The sequence below is a fragment of the Balaenoptera borealis genome (assembly GCF_965194805.1).
Source record: "Balaenoptera borealis genome assembly, chromosome: 17".
NCBI classification, from domain to species: domain Eukaryota; kingdom Metazoa; phylum Chordata; class Mammalia; order Artiodactyla; family Balaenopteridae; genus Balaenoptera; species Balaenoptera borealis.
This window is the reverse complement of record NC_138876.1, coordinates 13,468,347-13,482,988: the sequence shown is the minus strand read 5'-3', so window position 1 is coordinate 13,482,988 and position 14,642 is coordinate 13,468,347. Positions and strand designations below refer to the sequence as shown.

Sequence of the window (14,642 nt, the reverse complement as noted above, 5' to 3'; positions counted from 1 at the left end):
TCTGAGAAGCAGGGGTGATTTCCGCTCATTTGAAACCTGGGGAGTACAGGCTGGCAGGGACCCGGCCGAGCTCTCGCACGGAGACAATGGTGGGGCTGAGAAGGGAGCCGAGAGCCGTGAGAACCGGGTCCTGTCCTCTGGCCAGCTCACAGCGTGCGGTTTACCAGTTTGGTTGGTGTTACGGTTTGAATTGTGTCCCCTGACAAATTCATACATTGAAGTCCTTAATCTCAGTACTTCAGAACATGACGGTATTTGGAGATAGGGTCTTTATAGAGGTAATCAAGACGAAGCCAGGTCGTTCTGTAATAGGGAAGGGATTTGGCACACCTGCCCTTACCTTTAAAAAATAGCGGGAAACCACGGACTCAGGACCCACGCGAACCGCCGCCACTTGCCGTCTAGGAGGGCAGCAGAAAGAACCAGCAAGAGTTCCTGCCTCTGAAGCTCAGATAAGGCGGGAAACCGCTCCGCCTCAGCGGCCAGGAGCGGGGGGGGGCGGGGCGGATGGCAGTTCAACGGCTGAATAACGGTCAGCGCTCAAGACCTACATGTCGCGAGATTTCCCTTTACGTTAGTAACAATTCTTCCTCGCAGTCTGTTTCTTCTCAGAGTTGACATTCTTTAGGCTTCTTCTATCCTTAAAGAATGCAAGGAAAGGGCTTCCATGGTGGCGCAGTGGTTAAGAATCCGCCTGCCAATGCAGGCCACACGGGTTCGTGCCCCGGTCCGGGAAGATCCCACATGCCGCGGAGCAACTAGGCCCGTGAGCCACGGCTACTGAGCCTGCGCGTCTGGAGCGTGTGCTCCGCAACGGGAGAGGCCGCGACAGTGAGAGGCCCGCGCACCGCGATGAAGAGTGGCCCCGCTCGCCACAACTAGGGAAAGCCCTCACACAGAAACGAAGACCCAACACAGCCATAAATAATTAATTAATTTAAAAAAAAAAAAAAAGAATGCAAGGAAAACTATTAGGTGCTATGATAGAAAGGAACTGAGAGTGAAAAATCTATTTCTGTCCTCCAAGAGCTCACAGTTTTAGGGCGGAAACAGAAGTGCAAACAAATAATTATAGCCCCCTGTCATCATTTAATGGTAGTAATTTTCTAAGGTCTTTGAGACATAGGGAAAGTGGCCTTTACAGTGGCTTGGGAGCCAGGAGAGGGCTTCACAGATGCGGGTCGCTTTTGTTCCTGTTTCCGTAGGGAATAGAAGGGTGACTAGAATGTTGGCTAGACAGTGAATGGGGGAAGGGGCATTCCTGGCTGAGGGAGGGTAGGCAAAGGTGCTGGAATTGTGAGAGACATGAGTCCAAGAGTGAGTGAGTCCAAGGAGTGTGGTGTCGACGTGTGAGGACGCAGGGAAAATGGCAAGAGAGAAGACTGGAGCCTTAGCAGACATGAAGACCTTGTGTAATAGGGAAGAACCAATCTGCCTCCATATTGGATCTGTTCCTTTTTCACTTTAACCTTTGTGCTCTGTTGCCTGTGCTTAGTCATGCTGGCTCTGACCTTTAAGAGGCCATTCATAAAGTTGCAGAACAAAGAATGATATGTCTTGTTGGAGGTCTACAGGAACATCGTGACCTGACCTACGTGGTCAGGTGCAAGAACAAAGGATTCTAACACCAAGAAGTTTGCAACAACTCACCACGCCCTTCGCTCACCTTGCCTTTAAAAGGGCTTTGCTGAAACCCTTCGAGGAATTTGGGCTTTTCTGGGGTACAAGCCACCTGTCTCCTTGCATGGCCCTGCAATTAACCTTTCTCTGCTCCAGACTCTGAGCTTTTGGTATTGTTTGTCCTCATCGGGCACATGAACTTGTGTTCGGTAACAATTCTGCTGGGCTCTAATCCAATATGACTCGCATCCTTATAAAAAGGGGACATTTGGACACAGGCAAGTTCAGAGGGAAGACCATGTGAAGACACAGGGAGAATGCCATGTAAACACGAAGGCAACTATCCACAAGCCAAGGAGAGAGGCCTAGAATAGAGCCTTTCCTCACAACCCTCAGAAGGAACCAACTCTGCTAACACCTTGATTTTGGAGTCCCAAGCTCCAGAACTGTGAGACAATAAATTTCTGTTATTCAAGCCACCCAATCTGGGACACCTCGTTATGGCAGCCATAGCAAATGAATACAAGTGGTCACCCAGTGAGCACACAAAACCTCAGTTTTGATGGTAGAAAGGGTGCCCTTGAGAATGCAGGAAAGTTTGGGGCCACTATATGGAAGCAAAAGGCTTTAAGGAGTATAATGGGATAAAGGGAAGAAATGTCCAATAGGATAGAGGCCCCACGAAGCCCTGCTCCCTTTCTACCCATGCTGCCCATGTCAGCCCTGCTACCAGGAATAAAGCCAAATTATTCAGAATCATGTGTATTGGGGCCAGAAGTGCATTATTTAATTTTTTGGCAGCAGATGTACCTTTTTCATTTGGTTTTGTTTTAGGCTAAAATTACAATATCAAATCTTAATATTCAAACAGTAGCATGAGTTTATTCCCTGAACGTCTACCCACCTCTTCCTCCAGCATGTGCAGAATGGCGATAGGGAAGGGCCAAACACAGAAAGCTGGAAAGAGGGCCAGGCTAAGGCTGCTCATCCTGTCCACACACCAGAGTGGTCATGTGACTTTGAACCCATCACTTCACTCCTCTGGAGCTCAGTTATTTCCTCTGCCAAATGATGGAGACGACATAGGTGTTCCTTAAGGTTCCCCTATCTCAGAGTACTCACAAGTCTGTGTATCTCTAGAGACTAGAGAGAGCCAAAGAGAGATCAACAGCAGATGGCTGTGCAGGAATTGAGTTTTTATCTGTACCTTTGCCATTGTCTGAGCTGTGAGAGCCATGCAAAGTGAGTATCTCCAAGTGTCGTTAGATGTATAGCCTGAGCAGGGTCTCTACAACCCTTTAGAGATCCTAAACAAAGAAAGGCTCACAATGCTTGTTCCTTATCATCTTTTGTGAATGATAAGATATAAAACTTACATGTATGCTAAAAGTAAAAGATTTTCTGACTGTAAAATCTTGGATTATTCATTGAAGCTTCTGTGACTGTGTAGGTCTGACTGTGTATGTCTGTGTGTGTGTGGGGGGGGGGTGCCTCACTTTCCCTGGTCTCCCAAGCAGGTTCTCTGTTTTTCTTTGGTGTAATTAAGCCTTGAAAAGCAGGTGCTTCAGGAATTCTCCACTCTAAGGGCTGCCTATTCATTTCTAGTATTGATGAGAGTATAATTTGGTGTCACTTTACTTAGTACTTAGATCTTCTCTACAGCCCCCAGATTGAAAGTCTTTCTGCTACAACTTATAGCCTCACCCTAATCCATTCAAGAGAAAAATTCACCCAAGAGGAATTCTTTGCCAAAACTTGGAATGAAATTGGGTAGAGTTGACTCATCTCTCTCCAGGCCCTCTTCTTGTTCACCCCCACCAGTCAAATCCTGCAGATTGCAAGAACACTTGAAGTCTTTCACTGAAAAGTCAGGTCATGCCAGAAGAGGATTGTGACATAGTGAGAGCAAATGATGACTTTCCAGCTAACTTGGAACTTTCCTGAAAAAAATCCTTCTATTCTTAGGCCTTAGAGAGGAGGGACACTCTTTGCCACATAATATAACCCAATCGAGAGAGTGACATCCATCACCTTTGCCATATTCTGTTGGTTAGAAGCAAGTCACAGGTTTTGCCCACACTAAAGAGGAGGGGATTATATAAAGGATAACTACTAAGGTGAGTTACCTTAGGGTGTTTCACCACACCATGCTTCTTATAATGATTTTGAACCCCTTCCCAACCCTGGTCTTCTGCTTTCTCCCTCCATAGCACAGAAGCAAAAATGGTTGACAGACCTGGTGGAATAAAGGAGGAGATGCATGAGCACTGCTTGGCTTTTCTCTTCTTAGTTCAAAAAATATTGTATAACATCACTGATCTGGGAATTTCTTAAGTGAGCAACCAAATGAACAATAAAAATGATAACCACTTATATCTATTGATTATTTACTGTGTTCTATGCACTGAACCAAACCCTTGTTATTTCATTAAGTATTGTAGGTCCCTATTATTAATCCCATTTGTAGATGAGAAAGTGAGGATTCAGAACTTGAGCAAGATCTGTCTGACTCAAGACCATCAATCCTTGGTATAGAATAATAAGCAAAAAACCCTGTGGAATGTTTAACATGTTCCAGGCAGTGTTCTGTGGGTTCTACATATATTAATTAACTCATTTAATCTTCATAACACTCCTATCAGGTAGGTACCACTACTGACCCCATTTTATATGTGAAAAAACTGAGGTTCAGAGATGTTAACTTGCCTTAGATCATGCAGCTGGTGGTGGGCATAGCTGAAATTAACACAGCAAGTATGTTCCCAGAATGTGTGTTTTTAATCTTTGTACTATCCTGATGCTACTGTCTTTAAGGAGAAAGAGTGGGTCTTAGTAGATCTACCCTCCCAAGAGCTAGCACAATTGATAACTCATAGTAGGCCCTTGCTACTATGTGCTTTCTAAAGGAAGAGCACATGAGTAAAAGAATGAGCAAATGAATAAATAAAAGAAACTTCATCAAGGATAACCTTCCATTTTAGAAGAAATGTACTTCAATTGAATTATCTGGTCAAATGCAGACTCTAAGCCCTCTGAAATATTCTTTATGAAAGCAGTATTTCAGACTTTTAGTCCAAACAGAGAAGTATGATGACTAGAATTCTAAGCTGTTAGTTCAAATACTAAGCTAACTGACTGAATATTTGATATTAAGTGATTATTGTTGTATTAGTCTCCTATTGTTGCTGTAACAAATTACTACAAACTTAGTGACTTAAAACAACACAAATTAATTATCTCATAGTTCTGGAATTTGAAAGGGGTCTCATTGGGCTAAGATAAAGGAATCAGCAGGGCTGCCTTCTTTCTGGAGACTCTAGGGGAAAATCTCCCTCCTTGCCTTTTCCAGCTTTTATAGGTCATGTGTATTCCTTGGCTCAGGGACCTCTTCCTCCTTCTTCAAGACCAGAGCATCTGGCTGAGTCTTTCTTGTGCTGCTATCTCTATGGTTCTCCCTCTCTACTTCCCTCTTCCCCTTTAAGGATCCTTGTGATTACATTGGGTTCTCCTGGATAATCCCAGATAACCCCCCTATTTTAAATTCTGCCCATTAGCAACCATAATTCCATATGCAATGTTAATTCTCCACTGACATGTAACATATTCACAGGTTCAGGGGATTGGGGTGTGAACATCTTTGGGAACTATTATTCTGCCTGCTACAAATATTGGTTTTTGTTTTTGTTTGTGTTTTTGTTTTTGCAGGAGGAAGTGATAATTGCATTGTGGATATTATTATTTTTCAGTCCTTATCTTTCAAAGATACATATTGCACAATTTACAGATGAAAGGATAGGGTGCTTGAAATTTCCTTCAAAATAAGAGAGGAAAGAAGACGGAGAGAAATGAAACAAAACTGGCCATGAGCTGATAATTGTTGAAGCTGTGAGGTTTTTTTGGTTTTGGGTTTTTGGTTTTTTTGGCCACACCACGCAGCTGCAGGATCTTGGTTCCCTGACCAGGAAACAGGGATTGAACCGGGGCCACGGCAGTGAAAGCACCAAGTCCTAACCACTGAACCACCAGGGAATTCCCGAAGCTGTGAGTTTGATATGTAATGGTTCACTATGCTATTCTGCATACTTTTGAATACATTTAAAATTTTTATAAATTAAAAAACAAAATGATTTGAAAGAGAGACCAGGAGACCTTAGCATAAATTGAGCAATTCTGTGTGCCAGGCACTATGCTAAACGCCTCATTTATATCATCTCATTTGGTCCTTAAAACAACCCTATGAGAAATACATTAAGAGTCCCACTTTCAAATAAGAAACCTGCTGCTTAAATGGTTGAATGACTTGCCCAATATACCAAAAACCAGGTGCTGAATCTAGGTGTCCTTTGATTTCAAAGCTCATGTTTTTCATCACTATGTTACGCTAAACAGCAAGTATAGGTTAAGGAGCTATATAAGGCACTGGTAAAGTGGCAATATTTAGAAGATGTGATGCTTTGTCTCAAGGAGATCAAGGCCTAGAAAATATATGTTAAATTGCAATTCTAGTCCTGGTTCAACCTCTGACAGAGGAGGAGAGGCAAATTATCTCAACTCTCTAGACCTTGGGCTGTTTACCTATATAATGAGATCATGGAATCCAATCCAATGACAGAGGACAGCAGGGAAGAGAAAATGAAATCATTTATGTGAAAGCCATTATGAACGGTAAAGAACTTTATAAGTAAAAAGGACAAAATGCAACAACAATGATGATAATGTGGATGAAGATAAAAAGGCTCTTGGCCCACACAGAAAGAAGGAGATTTTTAGTGTTCCATATCAAGGTCTCCTAAGCTTCATGGTTTTTTCTTCATGAAAGCTCCCCAGCAAGTTCACATAGAGCAAGGCTGACCCTAGAAATACGAAGGACAGAGACAATTCAGAGCAATCGTGAGAAGCTCTGTCATCCCACTGGCATCTCCTCTACCTGAGGGACTGTGCTTACCACACAGGAAGAGCCCTGTATGAGGAATGGGAATTATCTTTGATGTGGCGACTGGGAAATCATGACATGGTATCTTAATTAGAAGACAAGAACAGATAGTGCTAGATGCATGTTAACCTTCAACTTGACCAACCGTCAGGATCTGGTCCCAGCTGCAATGTCCAGCTTTATCTCCCACCACACCCATACCCCAGTCATATGCCTTTCATTCTGGCCTGACCTAAAATGAAGTTTCCAGGAAATCCATGTCATTTCACAACCCTTGTGCAAAAATATCCTTCACAATCCTCGTGCGAGAATATCCTTCCTCCACCCTTTGCGTGGTTCATACTCATTCTTTGAGATTCAAATCAGGTCCTTCCTTAGGGAGACTTGCCTGATTCAAGTCCGAGTTGAATTAGATATCTCTCCTTTGACTTACATGAAATCCTATGACTTTGAAACTATACTTCTGTTGTCTATTTTAGCACTAGGCCAAGAGGTGCTGAAGGTGGAAGTTGACTTTCATTGCTCTATCTCTAGTGTCTACAGAAGGACAGATGACATAGTGGGTGTCTTGTGATTATGTTTTGTATGAAAGATGGTATGTCACAGAAAATAAATATTATTTAATATACCCCTCCTTTTAAAGAGGTGGTTCTTTGTAATCAAAAGTTTCTTTGCTGAGTACTGCATTGATTGTGAGTGTGCAAGCATAGAAACAGCAGCCTGAGATCCACATTGTTAATTATAGTTAAGAAGAGAGAGATTGGGAGGAGCACAAGATCAGAAACAGTGGAAGAGGAATCCTCAGGGAGATGGCTATATTAGTTTATATAAAGCCAGTGATTATAACAGATAAACCTTGAAATATCACTGACTCAACACAATGGAAGTTTATTTCTCACTCACATAAAGTTTATTCTCACGTACATAAAGTTTCTCACTCGTATAAACCCCCATAAGATGATCCTGATGGCAAGGGGTAGGGCTGTAGGTTAGAGGTGGGGTTAGTTCTGCCCCACACAGAGCCAGGTTGATGGAGACTTCAATACCATCAACAGTCCCTGGACTTCAACATAAAGCCAGGAGGGGGAGTAAGTGAGAAAGGATTGTCCATGGGAGGATTTTATGGGCCAGACTATCAGGAAGTGGTACATGTCACTTCTACCCATGTCCCATTGGATAAACTTAGTCATGTGGCTACACCTAACTGCAAAGGAACATGGGAAATGTAGTCTTACTATGTGCCCAAGAACAAGAGAAAGTCAACTTTAAGGAACACATAGCAGTCTCTACTGCCAGGCCAGAAAGTTGGGGAGTGTCAAAAATGAAGGAAGAACTGGCAAGACAGAAGGGAAAGAAAGGGGAGAAGGTGGGAAGAGGAAAAGGAAAAGGAAAGAAAGAAGGGAAGAAGGGAAGGGCAAAGGAGAACTTGAAGGAGTTTGTGCTGGCTAGTGTTATGCATCCCTGACTCCACTGTCCTTAGAAAAATACTTCAGTGTGTACATTGTTCAGGAATGACTGTGAATGAATGGAAAGGACTAGAACTGAAGAAGGAGGACAAAGCTAACACGTGGTTTATAGAATGAATAATTAAAGAGATTACATGCTTCTTCCAATGATGATTCCATTTGTCAAAACATAACTGACACTCCTTTTGGGTAACTGCCTTCAGAGCCAATTCCCAGCCTTCCAAGAAAATCGCAGCTTTTCTTTAAAGGAAAAGCCACTGAATAAAGACCCTAGTAATAGCATAGCCAACATCAAGACCCTGTCTATAAATCCTGTTGTCTCTCTACTCCACTAGCAGAGTTAAATATAAGACAAGAAAGCATGAGCCCTGGACACTCAGGAATTGAGAAAGCAGCCTCCATAATCCACATGCTGATTATGCACTTGCTTTATCTCACTAAATCCACCTAAACGCTATGGAAGATACTGTCATTATCTCCATTTACAGATGAGGAAGCTGCAATTACCAGGACCACATAACTGGTAACTAGTGGAACTAGGAGTCAGAATCCTCACTGCTAATAGTATCAACAGCAATGGTAAAATGTAATATTTATTGAGCACATTCTGTGTGCTCAGCAGAATATTAAGAACTGTACCTGAGTTACTGAATTTTAATCTCAAGATAGACATATGAGGGAGGTACTAAATAACATTCCCATTTTGCTTATGAAGATACTGAAAAAGAAGACAAAAATCATTTATCCAAGTTTTCTTAGCTGTTATGCAATAGGGATGATATTTGCACCCAGGTGTTCTGACACTGAGTATGCCACATAGGCCTCCTCTCTCCCCCTGTCCAGCCCGAATCCATCTCTGTCAGTTACACCCATTTCTTCCTGACAATGCATTTGCCATGCACAAATCCATTTGGATATTTATCTAGTCAGAATTCCCAGAGGAGAGAATATATGTTGGAGCCTTTATGTCTGAGAAGATCACTTCAAGGTCCCTTCCACCATCCTGGTTTGCCTAGAAGTGTCCCAGTTTTAGCCCTGAAAGTCTCGCATGCCAGGAAACTCCTCAGTCGTGGACAAACCAGGACTGTTGGTCACCCTACTTTCAAATCTGAAATCTGTGTGTTTATAAACTTTATGTGAGACCCTCTGTTCTACCCTGGAAAGAGGAGGGTCAACTGGTCACATCCACAGAATCTCACCTCTCTCAATTAGAACTAAGACACTCACTATCTTCTCTTTTAAACCCACCTCTTATATCTGGTTAAGGAACACAGGTAAATAATTAGACATCGTTGGCAGGAGTGAGGAGCCATAATACACTTAGTGGGTTGTGCAGTTTTATCATCTGTAAAGACTGTAATAGGGGGGATATTCTTCATTTTCAGTAAGTCGTCTAAGTGGTGCATTTGAGACCAGTCACCATTAGATACTAGTAAGTCCGTCTCTGGTCTGCAGTGTTTCTAAACCAAAAGAACCAAGAGAAGCCATGGACAGGAGTTGAGATGAGAAGCACCTGGGGAGGGGGGCAGCTGGGACGACTTCATCAAGGGTTGTTCATCTATCAACACTGTTTGGGGGTATCACCATGGATTGGTGATTCGAATGTGTCACAGAAGTGAGATTTAGAGATGCCGCACTCTGAACTGAAGGCACGTTAGCAGGGTAACTGTAGAGGAAAAGTTTGCTTGGGTGGAACCTGAGGTTTGAGCAAAAATTAACCATTACCAATTCCCTCACATGACTGCAATCTCATTTTCGGGTATTATTCCTTTAGCTCGCCACCCATAACGATGTATGTCATCCCCTGTGTCTTAGTTAGCCAAGTCCACTATAACAATATAGCAGACCAGATGACTTAACAGACATTTATTTCTCACAGTTCTGGAGGAGGGGAAGTTCAGGATCAAGGTGCTGGTAGATTTGGTTCTGGTGAGAGCTCTCTCCCTGACTTGCAGATGGTCACCTTCTCATGTGTCCTCACATACCAGAGAGTGAATGAGCTCTGGTCTCTCTTCCTCTTCTTACCAAGGACATGAATCCCATTATGGAGCCTCATCTTCATGCCCTCATCTAAATCCAATTAACTCACAAAGGCGCCACCTCCAAATACCATCACACTGGGGATTAAGGCTTCAACATAGGAATTTTGGGGGGACACAAACATCCAGTCCATAACATCCTGTGTCAGGAGCTCCAGAGACCCCTTCATCACAGTCAGTAATGAGCTCCGACCTGCAGAATTGCCCAAGGCTCTGCAACTGCTCATGTTTTTACTCAGGGGAGAAAAACAAAACACAATTTTGTTTCAATAAACTTTTAATTTTGGAATAATTCTAAATTGATAGAACAGTTGTAAAGATGGTACGGAGAATACCCATATACCCTTCATCCAGAGTCCACTATCATTACCATCTTACGTTACAATGGTACATTTATCAAAACTAAGGAACAAACATTGGTACACTGTTTTTTGTTTGTTTGTTTTTATTTATTTACTTACTTATTTTTGCCTGCGTTGGGTCTTCGTTGCTGCACATGAGCTTTCTCTAGTTGCGGCAAGCGGGGGTTGCTCTTCGTTGCAGTGCACAGGTTTCTCACTGCGGTGTCTTCTCTTGTTGCAGATCACAGGCTCTAGGCACACGGGCTTCAGTAGTTGTGGCTCATGGGCTCTAGAGCGCCGGCTCAGTAGTTGTGGCTCACGGGCTTAGTTGCTCCATGGCATGTGTGATCTTCCCGGACCAGGGCTCCAACCCATGTCTCCTGCATTGGCAGGTGGATTCTTAACCACTGCACCACCAGGGAAGTCCCGGTACACTGTTTTTAACTAAACTCCAGACTTTCTTTGGATTTCACCAGTTTCTCCATTAATGTCCTTTTTCTGTTCCAAGACGAAATCTAGGGTAACACATTGTATTTAGTTGTCATGTGTCTTTAGTTTCCTCTGGTTTGTAACAGTATTGCAGTCTTTCCTGGTTTTGATGACCTTGAGAGCTTTGCGGAATATGGGTCAGATATTTTGTAGAATGTCCCTCAATTTGGATTTGTCTGATGAAAAAGTCTTTATTCTGCACTACATGCTGGGATTTTGATTCTGCTCTGACCATGTGACCCGTACATAACTAGGGCTCTGCTTCATTTTTGTGAAGAAGCATCTGCTTCATGCACAGAATTTCAGTACTTGGGTAATATTCCTCAGTGCCTCCAGCACTAAAAGATGTTGGATCCAAAGGAAAGAGCATAGATATTAGAACTATAAAAATCTAGATTCAAATCTTAGCTTCATACTTACTAACTTTGATCTTGGGCAAATCATTTAATTTCTGTGAGCTTCAGTTTATTGTTTTTTAAAAATGAGAATAAAATATTGAGTTTGTGGTACTGTTGTAAAAACAAAATGAGCTATGTATATAGCACTTGGAATATTATATAGCACATGTGTTTAATAAACATCAGTTTCCTTCCCTCTACATTTCTTTTTTTTTTCAGTCACCCCAGAGCCTGCCTCTGAATATCACCTGTTGTCATTTGTTCGTAATAAGAATATATGGAAAATGGAGATGGAGGTGACTACCCAGATCGCAGTCCCACCAAGTAGCCTCATCTATGTGATTCATTTCTTTCTTATAGTAATGGGCCCTGCCTTCCTGGTGTAGGAGGGACATGCGACCCAAGTGGACCAATAGTAGGGCCCCTCTTCCCTGACTGTAGTGATTGGTCCAAGTCCAGCCAATCAGAGTCCTTCTCTGGGGTTTTCCCCACTGGAGTTAAGAATAGAAAGGTCTCAGGACTTCCCTGGTGGAAGTGGAAGTGGATAAGACTCCATGCTCCCAATGCAGGGGGCTCGGGTACGATCCCTGGTCAGGGAACTAGATCCAGCAGGCATGCCACAACTAAGAGCCCGCGTGCCGCAACTCTGACCCAGCACAGTCAAAATAAATAAATAAATATTTTTAAAAAAGAGAAATGTCTCTTTCCTCTTGGGTCTTGTAGTTTTAAGAATGAGCTGCTTGTAGCCATGCTTCCTGCCATGTGGAGACAGCCAGCCATGTGGCTGCCATGTGGAGACAGAGAGCAAGAAACCAGCATGCATGGAGAAGAAGGGCTGAGAGATGGAGAGAGCATTCTACAGAATTCTATCTAGTTGGTGGGTTGAGTGATCCCTGAGGTCAGTCCATCTCAGGCCTTTCCATAGTTTGGTGACTTGAGCAAATCAATGACCCTTTTTCCTTAAGCTACTTTGAGTTGTGATTTTATAATGTACAATTAAAAAGATCTTAATAGATCGCCTTTCTGGATTTTGCTACCTACTGCCACCTCTTCTAAGTGCCTTGCTCTACTTCTTCTTTTCCTTCTTATACTTTCCTCCCTCCTTCTATGGCATGGTTGGCACCAAAGTTGCCTCCCTCCTTGGTCCTTTTCCCAACACTCACTCTAAAGTTAAATGTGTAAATTACTCTGACTCAGACAGTCTATTAAAGGAGCAAGGATCAAAAGTTCTAGGAGCAGTCTGTGAGAATGTGCTGAAAAGAAATGAAGCCATACATAATGTCACATAGTTGTTCAGAACATAGACTCTGGAGTCCATCAGCTCCAAATTCATATCCTGCCTCTGTCACTTCCTAATTGTACGACTTCAGGGAACCTACTTAACTTCTCTGAGCCTCAGTTTTCTCATTTAATAAATGAGGATGAGATCACCTTTTCATTCAGCCTTTGCATGGATTCAACAAGATAACGTATGTGTGATGCCAAGCACAGTGCCTGCCACATGGTTGATGCTTAACTTTAGAATACCAACGATTAATTATAATAATTAAAATTTTCCTAAGTCACTTAAATCCACCAATTAATATTTGCCTCATGAAAGGTGGGATAGTCAGGCTTGGTGTCTATCCTGAGGTATTGCAATTTGAAACACACAGCACTGCTCATGAAGTGTTCTTGCCAAAAGCTGACTCTTAATCAAATCAGTCCTCAATAGCTTTATCTATAAAAAATAGGGCATGGAATAGAGGAACAACTTAAATGAAACTACAAGGAAGCAAACAGACACATCCAGAATGTGAGACATCTCTTTTAAGAAAGACGACTTGATCTCTGCAATGAGTCAATGGCAGGAGGAAGAGAGAGAGAAAGAAAGATATTGAGAGTGAACTATGATTATCCTATTATTATACAATATTATACTCAATTGAGTGGTACTTGAAGGAGTACTGGCTTTAGGGCTAGATGACCTGAGCTCACATCCTGCTTCAGCTACTGTCATTACACAAATAAACTTGGGCGAATCATCAAGGAGTAATAATTCAAGTGTTGATGTATGTGAGGTTTAAATGAGACAATATATACAAAATATTTAACTTAAAAGTATATGTACATAAAGGTATATAGGGGCTTCCCTGGTGGTGCAGTGGTTGAGAATCCACCTGCCAATGCAGGGGACACGGGTTCGAGCCCTGGTCTGGGAGGATCCCACATGCCACGGAGCAACTGGGCCTGTAAGCCACAACTACTGAGCCTGCGCGTCTGGAGCCTGTGCTCCGCAACAAGAGAGGCCGCGATAGTGAGAGGCCCGTGCACTGCGATGAAGAGTGGCCCCCACTCACCGCAACTAGAGAAAGCCCTCGCACAGAAATGAAGACCCAACACAGCCAAAAATAAATAAATCAATTAATTAATTTTTAAAAAAAGTATATAGACATCATCTCGTATGCAGGGAGTTACTGCAATACATACCATTTCCCTTGCTTTACTTATAATGTCCCCATGTGTTTCAAGCTTATCTGTAGCCTTTCCCTCCGTCCCTTAATTCGTTCAGTCAACAAACTTACTGAATGTCTTTGTGTGCTTGGAATGGCAGCATGTATAAAGATGGTAAGAAAAAGTCCCCACCCAGAGAACGTTTACAATATAAAGTGTCACAGTCACATAAGGAAATAAGTGCAGAGGCAACAAGAGGTAGCACTGGGTTTCGTGCAAGCAGATGCGGTTTCAAACCCCAGCTCTGCCATGACTAGCTGAGTGGGCCAGATCCACTCTCCACCTTCATTGGCTCTCTGCTCTGGGATACCAACCTGCAGGCACAACTTCAACAAGATCCAGTGCCTTCTGGCTCCCTACTGGGTTTGGCTCCAGAGGAGGTTGGAGATTGAGAGGAAATGCAGGCAGGCCAGCTTCCTCTCTGAGTCATGACTTAGGACTGGCTGTCTCCTACCACCTGAAGTCCCTGCTCCTCTCAAGGTGCCCCTCGGAATACAATCCTCTCCTCTCCTCCCTTTAGTCCTACGGGTAACAGCCCTGCTGCTAACTAGTGCTGAAGTACTGCACTAACCCTTGTGGCTTCCTAATACTGCCCACGCCTTTTCAAATACTCTTTTACTAAATTGTTTTTAAAGTGGCCTCCTCTGTTTAGCCATCTGTTTCCTGTTGGGACTTTGACCAGTCCATGGGGTAATCATGAGCAAGTCTTTTTAAATTTTTTAAGCTTTTATTAACTAATCTGTAAAATGGGATTAAGTGTAGTTCCTTCTTCCTGGTCCTAGGCAACTTTAAAGAGGACACTTGGAGGATGGGAAAGACTATTAGCTTGGGAGAAGGACAGGTCAGGGTTTAAATCCAACTTT

General features: G+C 42.9%; 1 protein-coding gene across 4 annotated transcripts in view; it reads right to left on the bottom strand.

The window, feature by feature from the left end:
• The window catches only part of LRATD2 (LRAT domain containing 2), a 590,601-nt gene that overhangs the window by 534,807 nt on the left and 41,152 nt on the right, over positions 1-14,642 (bottom strand). The window contains exon 3 of one of the 4 annotated variants that reach the window (XR_014236256.1): positions 10,520-11,226. The exons of the other annotated variants lie outside the window; for them this stretch is intronic. The gene's annotated coding sequence lies outside the window, so the exon portion shown is untranslated. The remainder of the gene's footprint in view (positions 1-10,519; positions 11,227-14,642) is intronic. 4 annotated transcript variants of the gene reach the window in all.